We start from the raw sequence: 14,055 nt of genomic DNA, 5'->3' as shown, positions 1-14,055 counted from the left end.
TAGATATCATATTTCATGTTGACTGACATGTTGTTAATAAGGTTAGTGTTAAAGGATAATCTTCAAGTTGACTCCTGATAATTGAGTCCATTATTTTAGTTGAATTTAATGAAGACTAATGGATTTGTTTATAATCATTTTTGGATTGTCATCCTTTATGAATACACACACTGAATCAAATTGTGTCCAACTTACAAATGCTTTACCAGTGCATTGACACCCTAATTATGATTGTCAATGTTTCACAGTCTCTTTCAGCACTTTGAGAAAAATTTTATTTGTGCAGACCATTTATTTATTTAAGACCTTTCATCTTATCTGGGCCTTCCAACTCACTTATATCACACTCCTGAATTATATTGCAGTGCTTTTAGTTTAGGAAGAGTGTGCGATTTATGGTTTCCCTTGTGAATACTTTGAGAATAAAATCATTCAGAATATTTACTATCTTGTGCTTAAGCTCAGCATCAAGTTAATTTTGTAACTTTTAATGTTCTTACCCTGTCTCTGACATTCTACTTGCTGTAGCAGAGTCAATTGCCTTTTTACTGTGCTCTGTCTCTTAAGTTAGATCCTGTGTTAGCCTTCCTTTCCCATTGTAACTGAATTTAGGATTACTTCTCTTTATGATGAATCCTTCTTCGTTAGTCCTTCACTAATTATTCCTCCATATCCACAAGGGTTCCATCCTGGAGAACCCCCACAAATAGTGAAACTCTTGAATGCAGAGCTCGTTAAAAAAAAGAGATTAAAAATAGTTTAAATATTGTGGTTATGTGATTTTTTTCTGTTGGTGTTGAATTTTGTTGTTACTTATTTCCTGGTGTAGATAGGTGAATTCAGAATTCATGATTTTGTGGATACAGAGGATTTACTTTCTGCAATTTCTGCTGGAATCCAACATTCTGTGAGGGTTCAAAATCAGTGGAAAGGGGTATTACAATCGGATGTTCCAAATTGTATTGGTTACATGGAATTCAGATAGAAATATGGTTGCAAGGTGTTCGATAGGCCACTCAATACAGTTCAAGAGTCTTAGAAGTAGAATTTAAAGGTTACAAGTAATGGGGAAATCATGTGAGAGGAAGAAAGACATGCAGACTCCATGTTCGGTGGTGTTACTTTTAGCTGTGATGCTGAGAAGGAAGACAACTGTACTATACAGATATTCTGTGTAGGAGACTCAGTGAAAATTCAAGAGCAGTTGGAAATCTTTGGATGTTGTTAGAACTTAAGCAGAAGTCTATGAGCAAGTAGATAGTTAAGTATTGCAGCCAAGACTCCAAACAATTTCTGAGAGTGGGGTTTGGGGGAGGGGGGTGTTCAGAAGAAGCCATGTTCTCGAATAGTTCAGTACAATTGAGGATACGGATTGAAAAGCCCACAAGCAGTATTGGCTTTGTGTGGCTGAGCAAGATTTGAGTTTGGAGAAATGCAAAAGTAGTACCAGTTTCATGAAGCTAACTATTGAAAGCAACAATTGTTGGACAATTCCTGAAGAGAGTTAACCTTGTTCCCTGCTGTGGAGCAAGTTGAGAAATAATATAACTAAAAATTCTTTGTTTTTGTTATAACAATTGATATCTTTTCAGTGCATGTATTTTGTACCAAATCTTTTTAAACTCATAGGTGTTAAGTGTGTGTTTAGATTAGATTCCCCACAGTCTGGAAACAGACCCGTCAGCCCAACAAGTCTACACCGACCCTCCGATCAGTAACCCACCCAGACCCATTCCCCTACCCTATATTTACCCCTGACTAACTCACCTAACACTATGGGCAATTTAGCATGGCCATTTCACCTGACCAGCACATCTTTGGATTGTGGGAGGAAACCAGAGCACCTGGAGGAAACCCATGCAGACACGGGGAGAATGTGCAAAGTCCACGCAGAGCCAGGGTCCCAGGTCACTCTAGTCGAGAATCAACCCCAGGACCCTAGCGCTGCGAGGCAGCAGTGCTATCCACTGAGCTACAGTGCCACCCCATTTGTGTCTTCTTTATTGACTTTACACATTTTTTCTGCACATTACAATCTTAAAATCATTTTAAAACTGCAACATTTAGGAACAGTTGTTTATTATGCTCTTGCAATAATTAGAATTTTGATTTTAACATTGTTTAAATAGCTTACCATACTTTAAAAACAGTCCAATACCACACAAGGTAGATATATTCAATTTTAATGGAATAAATTGTGCATTTTACATAATTTCAGACAAGATGAAGTTGTGCCTATGAGTAAATACTACGGTGCAGTTTCACTCTGCAGGAGGACATATAGTATAGTCATAATCATAGCGATATATACAGCACGGAAACAAACAAACTCTGCGGTTCAACTCGTCCAGATATCCTAAATTAATCTCATCCCATTTGCCAGCTTTTATCCCATATCCCTCTCAACCCTTCCTATTCATATATCCATCCAGATGATTTTTAAATGTTGAAATTGTACCAGCCTCCACCACTTCCTTTGGCAGCTCGTTCCATACACTCACCACCCACTGTGTGAAAAAGTTACCCTTTATGTCCCTTTCAAATCTTTCCCCCCACACCCTAAACGCATGTCCTCTGGCTTTGGGCTCCCCTAGCCCAGGGAAAAGACCTTGGCTATTCACCCTATCCATGTCCTGAATGATTTTATAAGCCCAGGAAAGGTGGGTGACCAACTGCAATGGGAGCAGTCTTTGAGGCAGTTCTTGACAGACCAAGTTTTGAGAAAATATTTCAAGATCAGATTGGCAAAGAGTGATGAATTGTAATTCCTTGTGAAGTTTACTGAGATTTGATGGTGCACTGTGGCATTGTGTTTGGGGGGATTTCTGGTAAATTTGTGGAACCTGTCTTAATTGAATTTATTATTTGATGTGTATTGTGTGTGTTCTATCATAGTTTTGTTACTCATAATTAGCACATGTTAATTCTGTGTATGAGAAATATCTTGTGCATCTATTGTAGATTGTATTACAGTTCTGATATTATATAGTAAAGTTAACTGTTGTTTGATCAAAGCCATGGAATCTTCGGAAGGCTAAGGAACATCCAAGACTGTTTCTTGTTTATGTTGGTAGCTTTGTAGGATAAAGTGGAAGACAGGATAAGCCCAGCATGAAAATAAGACAGTATAAGGATGCAAGAACATCACAGGTAGCATCAGGAAACAGGCATTATGAATGACTGATTAGCGCAGAATACTAATTCAAATGATATGACTAGTAATGAACAACACAAAGTATAACAACACTTGAGTATTAGCCATAGGACATAAGACATTTAAAGGAAGGTTTGAAAAATTTAAGTGATAAATTTGTTGAAGTAAATTTAACCAAGTTAGATCTTCCATTGAACTTTGACAAACATCCAGCAACAGCTATTTCTAGCGAACATCAGAAAAAATACCATTATTAGAAGGAAATGCTAATGAGTCAAACTAATTGGTTGAATGTGGAATTATAACTCTTTCTGACAAAACAGTTGAAATTTGTTTGAAAAGCGCATTGTAAGTTGTGAACTCCAATGAATAAAACAATGAGGTGTACAGCAGATGGAAGAGCAGATCCAGACTTTAAAAGCAGTAATGGATTTTTTTTTGAAGGAGCAGAAGGAAACGCTGGTGATTAAATTGAAAGAGACTGAGGAGCAATCAGTTGCCATTAAGAAAAAATTCCAAAATGAACAGAATGCCTAAGTGAAGTGATCAATCCTTTGTAAGAGTTCTGCAGATGAATCTTAAACCACAGTGACTGAACTGACCAGAGCTGTTTCTTAGCTGAATGAAAATATCAACAACCTGACAAAGCATTGGACTGTAAGAGAGTAAACAAATGTTTAGAGGAAATTGTGAAAGATATGGAAATGAAGTCTGAACATTTGAAGAATTAATCTCAAGGAAATGATTGTATTTGGAAAGCCATGGCTTATCGTTTGGAAGAAGTAAGGCGAACAGTCAGAATGATGGAGACTTTGCCAGAGTAAGACTGAGACAGAGTGAATCACGAGGAATTTGGGTCAAAGTGGTAATTTAGTGTCGAGGTAGAAATTGGTGCTCTAGTTAAGATTTTGTCCAAGAAATAAAGTCTCCAAAATGAGAGGTGAGCAGGAGAGGAAATAAAGCGTGGATCAAAAGCCTTCTTAAAACTAAGATGTGACATCAAAAATGCAGGGTAAACAACTGATCAATACATAGGTTTGGTCAGTATTTCCAATCTTTAAATGAAAGTTGGGCATTTAGTTTATGTTTAAATCTCCGGACCTTTTTTCCTCTCGTTTACTGAAAAATAGCTTGTTATGTTTCCATAATAAGTCCACACTTAACCAAAAGGTAACCAATAGCTTTCCTGATGAAGGGCTTATGCCCGAAACGTCGATGCTCCTGCTCCTCAAAAGCTGCTGACCTGCTGTGCTTTTCCAGCACCATACTCTTGACTCTGATCTCCAGCATCGGCAGTCCTCACTTTCTCCCCTGTCTTTACAATAGTTTAGATACATGCTGTGGAACTGAAGAAGCAGCTTGTTAGAACGCTTCCATTATTCTGCTGAGTAGTGTACACAGACAGCATGCAGCAAATGGTTGCCTGTACTTCACACAAATCTGTGTTAAGTATTTTGAGAGCTACACCTCATGTTTGCCATGAACAAACCTCATCCTTATTGGAAGGGACTTCTACTGCTGGACATGCTACAAGAACTCAGCAATCCACATACATAATCTCCTAAAATTATTATCCATTTTGCTTTAGCTCAGAATCTGAGTAAATTTAAATGCTTGAACAGTGATGTGAGAGTCACCCTTTTTTTAAGAACAGGGAAGTCTATTTTACAGTACTTTTGATTGAAAAGGATAGACCAGATCTAAAAATTGAAGTTCTAAATTGGAGGAAGGCTAATTTTAATGGTAGTAGGCAAGAACTATCCAAAGCTGATTGGGGGCAGGTGTTCGCAGGTAAAGTGTCCAGAGATAGGACATTCCTGTCTGGGTGAAAGGAAAGGCTAGTAGGTGTAGATAAAGCTGGATGACTAGAGAAATTGAGGTTTTGGTTAAGGAAAAGAAGGAAGCATATGTCAGGTATGGACAAGAGAGATTGAATGAATCCTTAGAAGAATATTAAGTCAGTAGGAGTATACTTAAGAGGGAAATCAGGAGGGCAAAAAGGGGACATGAAATAGCTTTGGCAAATAGGGTTAAGGAGAATCTAAAGGGATTTTATAAATGCATTAAGGACAAAAAGGTAACAAGGGAGAGAAGAGGGCCCCTCAAAGATCAGCAAGGCAGCCTATGTGTGGAGCTGCAGGAGATCGGAGAGATACTAAGCAAGTGCTTTGCATCAGTATTTACTGTGGAGAAGGACATGGAAAATATAGAAAGTGGGGAAATAGAAGATGACAGTGTATTGTACCTTTAAGAGAGTTAACAGCTAGCAGTGACAGCACCAAGTGTTCTCAATAAAATACAATATAACATGTGCTCCAGCTACTGGGGTAATTAGGGTAGCTGGTTGCCTGGAAACAACAAAACAGATTTGAATTAGGCCAATCAGTTTAAATTATACCCTGAAAAATACTAAACTCTAATCCAGATGGAATTTAGTACATTGACAATCTTAAAAGCCAATGACACAATCCAATGCTTTGTGGTATAAGATTGGATAGAATTGAACAGCTGAGAGGAGAACTGCCAAGCTACCAGCATGTAAAGACTGTCTGAAAAATAGCTACCTATAAAGGTACCTTTATTGATCAGTAACCTCTGAAGCAGAATCCCCAAAAAGAAGAAAAGAAGACAGGAATATAGAGAAAACTGAAAGCTGCCTGGTTTTGAGATAAGAAGTTTTGTTTTATAAATCTTAATTGGGAGTTTTATCAGACTAGTATTATAGAAAGGGAAGGTGAAAGCTAGGTTAGATGAAGGACTTGTAAATAGCTGTTAGTTAATTATTCTGTGTTATACTTTAAGAAATAAAGTTGTTAATTTTTACTTTAAGTAGTTCCTGGCCTCTCGAATTTTGACAGATTGCTGCATGGGATAAGTCTTTTCTGTGCTGCTGGTTTAAATTAAGCAGAAGTGTTTACCCCGTGTCGTAACAGTTTGGGGGCTCGGATCTGGGATTTGAACTGGTTTAGACAGAATTGAACAGATGTGGGGGTATGAAAAGTCCCAGCAGATTTAAACACTTGCAGCTTTGTGTCCCAGACTTTTAAATAAAATGTAGGTGAGACAATTTGTTTAATTTCAGTGACTTGTGGTTGATTAAATTTAAAGTGAGAGAAATAGCTCTTGAAATTGCTAGAGGTTCTGGGATTTGAAGTTGATTCCCAGATTTGCCAAGGAAGTTTAGAAAGAAAGAAAAAGGTCATTCTTTTAGAATTAGCAAATAAGTTAGTTTTGGGTTTAACCAGGGATGAAAGTTAAGCTGAAATTGTAAGGGGATTATTTAAACACTTAGGTATATCAGAGAAACAGACCAAGTGCAGTAGAGGTAGAAAAACTAAAATGACAATTGAGGAAAATGGAGTTACAAGATAAACAAAGGGAGAGAGAAAGGGACAGAGAGAGGAGAAAGAGATAAGATTAGATTATAGATGAAAAAGAGAGAGAATTTAAACTTGAGAAGTTGCAACTGAGTCAGCAAAGTTAAGTTAACAGGATGGAGATTAAAAAAGAAGGTAGCAATATATATAAATATGTCAAAACTGCCACATTTTGATGAGAAAGATGTTGAAGCCTTCTTTATTTCATTTGAAAAATTGGCTAGGCAAATGGAGTGGTCCAAGGATTTGTGGGTAATGCTAGTTCAGACTAAACTTGTAGGCAGAGCGAGTGAGGTAGTTGCCACGCTGTCAGATGAGTGGTCAAGAGATTATGTAGAGGTTAAACAGACTTTAAGTACTTATGACTAAACTTGTAGGCAGAGCTAGTGAGGTATTTGCCACACTGTCAGATGAGTGGTCAAGAGGTTAAACAGACTTTAAGTACTTATGAATTGGTACCAGAAGCATTTAGACAGTGGATCAGAAACATAAAGAAGGAACCAGGTCAGACTTATATTGTGTTTGGGAAAAAATAAACAGAGTCATTTTGATCAATGGATGCGTACTTTGAAAATAGGTAAGACCTTTGAGGCTCTAAGAACGATTATTCTGCTAGAGGAGTTTAAAAACTCACTTCCAGAGATGGTAAGAATTCACATGGAGGAAGGTCAGGAAGTGTGAAGGGCAGCAGAATTAGCAGATGAGTACATGTTGGATCATAAGATAAGCTTCTGGCCAAAATTTTGTCCTGTGAGGGATAGAAGTTGGGAGAAGGGGAGATCCTACACTAGGAAACCAAGAGTAGAGGGCACTGGTAAGAATTTACCACAGGATAAAAAAGAGGCCCAAGAGGGTAGACAGGAGGTGAAAAGCCTTAGGTATTTTCACTGTAATGGAGTGGGACACAGAAAATTACAGTGCCAGTGGTTTTAGAAAGGCACTGGGAAAAGATGTTTTCACTGCCTGAAGGTGGGGCATGTAAAGTCACAGTATTGGTCATTAGAGAAGGATGCTGTGGGAAAAGATGTGGTAAAAGAAGCTAAGTCAGTGGCATTAGTGAAGGTAGTAAAGGAGACCCCAAGAAGAGCCGAGGAGCTGGAGGAGAGTGTACAGCCTAGGCAGGGGCTGGGTATGGAGTTAGTATCTGATCTCTACAAAGAATTTGCCTTTTTGGGTAAAGTTTACTAAGAAAGAACAGGGGGAGAAGGACAAGAAGTTCAGGATTTAACCAGTCGCTGATAGTAAGGGACAAGCGAATATGCACTCTTTCTGATCTGACACCCGAGAGTGTGGTAATTTGTGGGATAGATGGACAGAAATTTAGTGTTCCCCAATGTAAGATCAGGCTGGAGAGACAACTCAAGACTGGGAAAGTTACAGTGGGAGTGATTGATAGAGTGTTAGTTCCAGGAATTCAGTTTGTTCTTGGGAATGATTTGGCTGGATCCAAGGTGGGAGTGACACTCCATGTTGTGGAGAAGCTCAAGGAAGAGGAGTTAAAATAGAAATATCCTGGTATTTTTCAGACTATGTAGTAACCAGATCACACTATCATAAGTCACAACACAAAGCAAAAAGTAAAGAGAAGGATGGAGGAGTTGAGGTTAGGAGTTAGCAGGCACCCTGTTTGATAATAATGGTGCAGGGGCAGAGGGTCAGACAGAAATGTTTACTCCTGAAAGGCTAAGGGACTTGCAACAGCAAGACAAGACAATAAAAGATATAGATGTGGACGCGTACTCTATAAAGGAGACAGAGAATATTCTGGAGGGTTATCTGAAAGATAGAATCCTAAGGTAGAACTGGAGACCACGGCAGGTTAGTGTCAAGGAGTAGTGCACCAGATTGTGTTGCTGGTAGCATACAGACAGGAAGTGTTCCAGGTAGCACATGAATTATGTGTAGGAGGTCACCTTGGGGTATGAAAGACTCAGGTTAAGGTACAAAAAAATTTTTATTGGCTTGGAACGTACAAGGATGTGGTTAACTTCTGCTGAATGTGTCATATATGCCAAATGGTAGATAAGCCACAGGCAGTAATAAAACCAGCACTTTTGTTGCCAATTCCCACATTTGAAGAACCTTTCACGCAGGTTATAATTCATTGTGTAGGTTCCTTCCCGAGAACTAAAAGTGGGAACCAGTACTTGTTAACATGAAGGATAAATCTTTTCTGTGTTGCTGCTTTAAATTAAGCAGGAGTGTTTATCCCGTGTTATAACAATGGTGACAACTTGAAAAATGTCCATCTTACAGGGGAGGTACTGGATGTCTTGAAACACATAAAAGTGGATAAATCCCCAGGACCTGATCAGGTGTACCCTAGAACTCTGTGGGAAGCTAGGGAAGTAATTGCTGGGCCCCTTGCTGAGATATTTGTGTCATTGACAGTCACAGGTGAGGTACCGGAAGGCAGGACGTTGGCTAACATCATGCCACTATTTAAGAAGGGTGGTAAGGACAAGCCAGGGAACCAAAGACCAGGCAAGTTGTTTGAAGGAATCCTGAGCATTTTACATGTATTTGGAAAGGCAAGGACTGATTAGGGATAGTCAGAATGGTTTTTCTGCATGGGAAATCATGTCTCATGAATTTGAGATTTTTGAAGAAGTAACAAAGAGAATTGATGAGGGCAGAGTGGTAGACATGATTTATATGGACTTCAGTAAGACGTTCAACAAGGTTCCTCATTGGAAACTGGTTAGCAAGGTTAGATCACATGGAATATAGGGAGAACTAGCCATTTGGATACAGAACTGGCTCGAAGGTAGAAGACTGAGGGTAGTGGTGGAGGGTTGCTTTTCAGACTGGAGGCCTGTGACCAGTGGAGTGCCACAAGGATCAATGCTGGATCCACTACTTTTCATCATTTATATAAATGATTTGGATGTGAGCATAAGAGTTATAGTTAGTAAGTTTGCAGTTGACACCAAAATTGGAAGTGTAGTAGACAGCGAAGAAGGTTACTTCAGAGTACAATAGGATCTTGATCAGATAGGCCAATGGGCTGAGGAGGGACAGATGGAGTTTAATTTAGATAAATGCGAGGTGCTGCATTTTGGGAAAGCAAATCTTAGCAGGACTTGTACACTTAATGGTAAGGTCCTAGCGAGTGTTGCTGAACAAAGAGACCTTGGAGTGCAGGTTCATAGTTCCTTGAAAGTAGAGTCACAAGTAAATAGGATAGTGAAGGAGGCATTTGGTATGCTTTCCTTTATTGAACAAAGCATTGAGTATAGAAGTTGGGAGGTCATGTAGTGGCTGTACAGGACATTGTTTAGGCCATTTTTGGAATATTGCATGCAGTTCTGGTCTCCTTCCTAACGGAAGGATGTTGTGAAACTTGAAAGGGTTCAGAAAATATTTACAAGGACGTTGCCAGTGTTGGAGAATTTGAGCTATAGGGAGAGGCTAGACAGGCTGGGATTTTTTTCCTGGAGCTTCGGAGGCTGAGGGGTGACCTTATAGAGGTTTATAAAATCATGAGGGATATGAATAGGATAAATAGACAAGGTCGTTTCCTTGGGCTGGAGAATCCAGAACTAGAGGGCATAGGCTTAGGGTGAGAGAGGAAAAGTATTAAAGGGACCTAAGGGGCAACATTTCCACATAGACAGTGGTGCGTGTGTGGAATGTTCTGCCAGAGGAAGTGGTGAAGCCTGTTACAAATACAGCATTTAAAAGGCAACTGGATCAGTATATTAATAGGAAGGGTTTAGAGAGATATGGGCTGGCAAATGGGACTAGATTAAGTTGGGATATCTGTTCAGTATGGACGAATTGGACCGAAGGGTTTGTTTCCATGCTGTACATCTCTGACTCTATGACAATTTTCTGTTGAGGTTTTGTTTGACAAATATGACTGGGAGGTGTTTTACTTTATCAAGTATTTTAAAAAGCTTTGACTAATTCTAGCAAATATTAGACATGATAAAGGTAATAACCAAGGAAATGATTGGGCATTTTCCAAAGACATTCTTGACGATTTCTCATACTTCAGTGATATTAGGTATTTTATAATAATTCTTTAACTTCAAACTCACTTACTCTTGTTGTAATTTGGCATCAACTTGTGGAAAAATGTAGCTATAGTTTTTATTTATAGCTTTAGTGACCAAAAGTTACAATATTCTATATCGAGAAGTGAATATTTAAAATTAAGTCAGAGTATAGGGCATGCTATTGATTTTCATTTTATTTTAGCAAATTATCATTACAGTGTACATTTAAATCCATAATTTTCACATGGTAATTAAATATTAATCAACAGAATATTTAAAAGCAATCATCTTGGAGAAATTATTCTAAGATTTCCTAAATATGTCTGGAAGTTCAAGCTTTTGAAAATGTCAATAGGTCGCCTGGAAATGAAAGCAGAGAATAACTCAGATTTGAAACATTGCTATACTTCCATTGATTGAAAATAGTTTACTACAAGACAAATCATCCATTTACAATATATTTAAACATTTAACTCCCAGGAGCTTTGTCTCAGGTTAAAATGTTACATTTATATTAGTATAAATAAACATTGTCTATTTTGTGAAGCCCAAAAACAGCTCGTAAATGACCATTATTTGTAATGAATACACTGGTGGATTAGACTGATGCTGGGTAATGAATTCATTAATAATGCAGAATATTTTCAGTAAGAAGCTAGAACAAGCTGATTTTTGGTTTCTTGAGTCTTGTTGACCTACATTTTATACAGTTTTACCTTCTTTAGTAGACACTATTGAAAATGTTAATAATAAAATAGTGGTAATTAAATGAGCCTTGAGATAGTGTGTCAGATTCAAGGTTATATATCCAACTGATGTATCCTAATCTCAACAGTTCCATCATGCAAAAATGTCAAGCAGGTTAAAAGTCTTCCACTTGAGGAATAGACGGAACCATGTCAGATTTTCACTAATGAGGCACAAAGGTTTCAGTTAGGAATATTCCCGATTTGGCAGATCTCTCTCCATAGGAATGAAGTGAAAGCGGGCCTTGTCAAGGAGGAGGACAGATCATGTCTTGGGGCCTGTGCACTGTTCCTGGTGTGAGGGAGGAAGTTCTTGGAGTCTCGCATCAGAGGTCTGTCAGCAGTTAGGTGAATAATACCTCTAATTGTTGGCCAACCTGTTGGTTTGCCTGGAAGATATAGTCCAATGTGTGTCTCCCATAGGATGTAATCATATAGAGGCCCAAGTGGCAGTGTCTATGGTGATATGTCTGGCAAAATTGGACAAGATGTCCAGTGAGGACTAAATTGATGTGAGGAACATCTCACTCCATCTTTAATTATTTCACCAGAAGCATGATGCGATTCTCACTGGACAATAGGGTGTTGTCATGGAATCATATTTACACTGACATCTCACCAGTACCTCCAATGTGCCCTCAGAATATCTTTTTTCTTTACTTGCCACCATATCTCAGTGCATTCCAGCATTTCCACCTGGGGTGGAGACAGCCTGCCCTGCTGTGGAACCCACTGCCCTTGGAGGGGGGGCAGTTGTATCTAGCAGGCCCAGATACACTGAGCGCATCCTGCCTGGAGGCATATGCACTTTCCTCAGCTTGAACTCCCAGAGGGCTGAGGGTGGTAGACAGGATGAAGATGGATGACCCTGCCACCCCTGGAGAGTATGAGAGGAGAATTCTAGGAGACCTATTGTAGATCCTCCTCAAGATGGGTGATCTGTTCCCTTGTGAGGAAGTAAGTTCAGCAACCCTTGACCCCTGTCATCATATGGATCATCAATATCAGCTTCATCAGCAATGTTATTCTGCAAATAATCATCTGTACCATCAAGTTCTTAAGCTATACTGGAAGACCTTGCTTAGAGAAAGGTCCAATGGTTGAGCAAGACTGTTTGGATCACTAGGACTCACCACAATATCATTGTTTTGCAATCTAATTTCAGCAACTATGTCATCAAAAAGATATAATCTGCAGATGCCCCAGACAAGAAGACTTCATTTTGAACTGTTCCTACTGATCTAAAGCTCCAAACGTTTCTCAGCCGTATTTTTAAGCCAATTTCATCCATCCATTCTTTACTTTGAACATGGATGATTATCCTTTCTGGGAATTGCTGTTTCGGGAGGGTTTTTCACTTGAATCTCACCATTAGTTGAAGCTTTGTCCCATTAGTCATAAATAACAGCATAGCTGCGAATCTTTTTTTTGGCCCATTAATTTCACTTAGTAGTCTCTTTGCTGTAATTTTGTTGTCCATCTGATTGGATGGCATGTGAATGTTCATGGGATTCTCATCCTTGTTCCCAGTACAGATCAATCTGTGTGCATTCTTTTGTTGAAGTTTGATGATAAGCTGCTGATATGCAAAATGCCCACGTTATCAAGTCCTGATGGGTGACTGTGTGAACATTTGGTCTTCTTCCACAGCATAAAATTGTTTTCTTCATAAGCCTGGCACACTGTCCAGGACTGGTTTTGAAATCTGCAATACCTATTTTTCTTGCTTGATTCAGGTGATAGTTTGAATAGGTCCTTGAGAAACTGCAAGTCCATTCTGGAAATTTTCATTCATGTATGTTGCAATTTTGTCTTCCAACTGTGGCGCAAACGCTAGGTGTTCTTCTGTTTGAACATGTACTCTTAAGCAGCTGTCCAGCTGTCTGGAAAACCATCTCCACTTTCTAACATTTTTCACCAAGACTTTGAATCCTTTGGCAGCTGCCTACTTATTTATCTCTTCTACAACTCCAATGACATTAAATCTGTACTGGATTGTGTATCTACTATTCTTTCTTACGTGGTAGTTCTGGAAGGGGTGCAGCAAGCACCAGAGAAGAGCTAGCCTTGACAGTATATGTTATTGTGCACGGATATGAGACGCTGAACAACTGCCTTCAATGGTGTGCTATTCTGTGATTCTATGAAATGGTTTTGCACCAGCGTAAGTGACTTCAGTGGCAAGTACAAACAGATTCAGTGTTTAAGCTAAAAGTCAGAATAATAAATAATTTCTAACCAAACAGTTGGCTTGGCTTAAATAAGATTGACCATTAGAATCATAGAATCCCTGCAGCATGGAAGCAGGCGATTCGGCCCATCAAGTCCACACTGACTCTCTGAAGACCATACCACCTATCCCTGTAACCCTGCATACCCCATGACTGATCCACTTAATCAACACATCCCTGAGCACAATGGGCAATTTAGCATGGCCAATCTATCTAATCTGCACATTTTTGGACTGTGGGAGGAAGCTGGAACACCTGGAGAAAACCCACAAGAAGAATGAGCACACTCCACATAGACAGGTCACCTGACAGTCAAATCGAACTCGGGACCCTAGCATTGTGAAGCAGCAGTGCTAATTATTGAGCAACTGTGCACCCACCTTAGGTGGGTATACTTTAGGTATGTATGTTACTTTCTGACTATTCATAAAATATATGTTGCTCTCAGTAGAATTTAAGGGTAAAAGCTTCCAAATGAAGAAATGAGATGGATGTTTAGAATTACATTTGAAACTTTGTACTTATTGAAATCTGATTTATATGTAC

At 39.0% G+C, this 14,055-nt stretch overlaps 1 long non-coding RNA gene across 1 annotated transcript in view; it reads left to right on the top strand.

The window, feature by feature from the left end:
* Positions 1-5,633: 5,633 nt before the first annotated feature.
* The window catches only part of LOC122560958, a 31,768-nt gene continuing 23,346 nt past the window's right edge, over positions 5,634-14,055 (top strand). Inside the window, exon 1 of the long non-coding RNA XR_006314861.1 lies at positions 5,634-5,726. This is a non-coding gene — a long non-coding RNA (uncharacterized LOC122560958). The remainder of the gene's footprint in view (positions 5,727-14,055) is intronic.

The sequence above is a fragment of the Chiloscyllium plagiosum genome, chromosome 22, assembly GCF_004010195.1.
Source record: "Chiloscyllium plagiosum isolate BGI_BamShark_2017 chromosome 22, ASM401019v2, whole genome shotgun sequence".
Taxonomy (NCBI): Eukaryota; Metazoa; Chordata; class Chondrichthyes; order Orectolobiformes; family Hemiscylliidae; genus Chiloscyllium; species Chiloscyllium plagiosum.
Note: the sequence above shows the minus strand (reverse complement) of the source record. Positions and strands in the feature narration are given on the sequence as shown.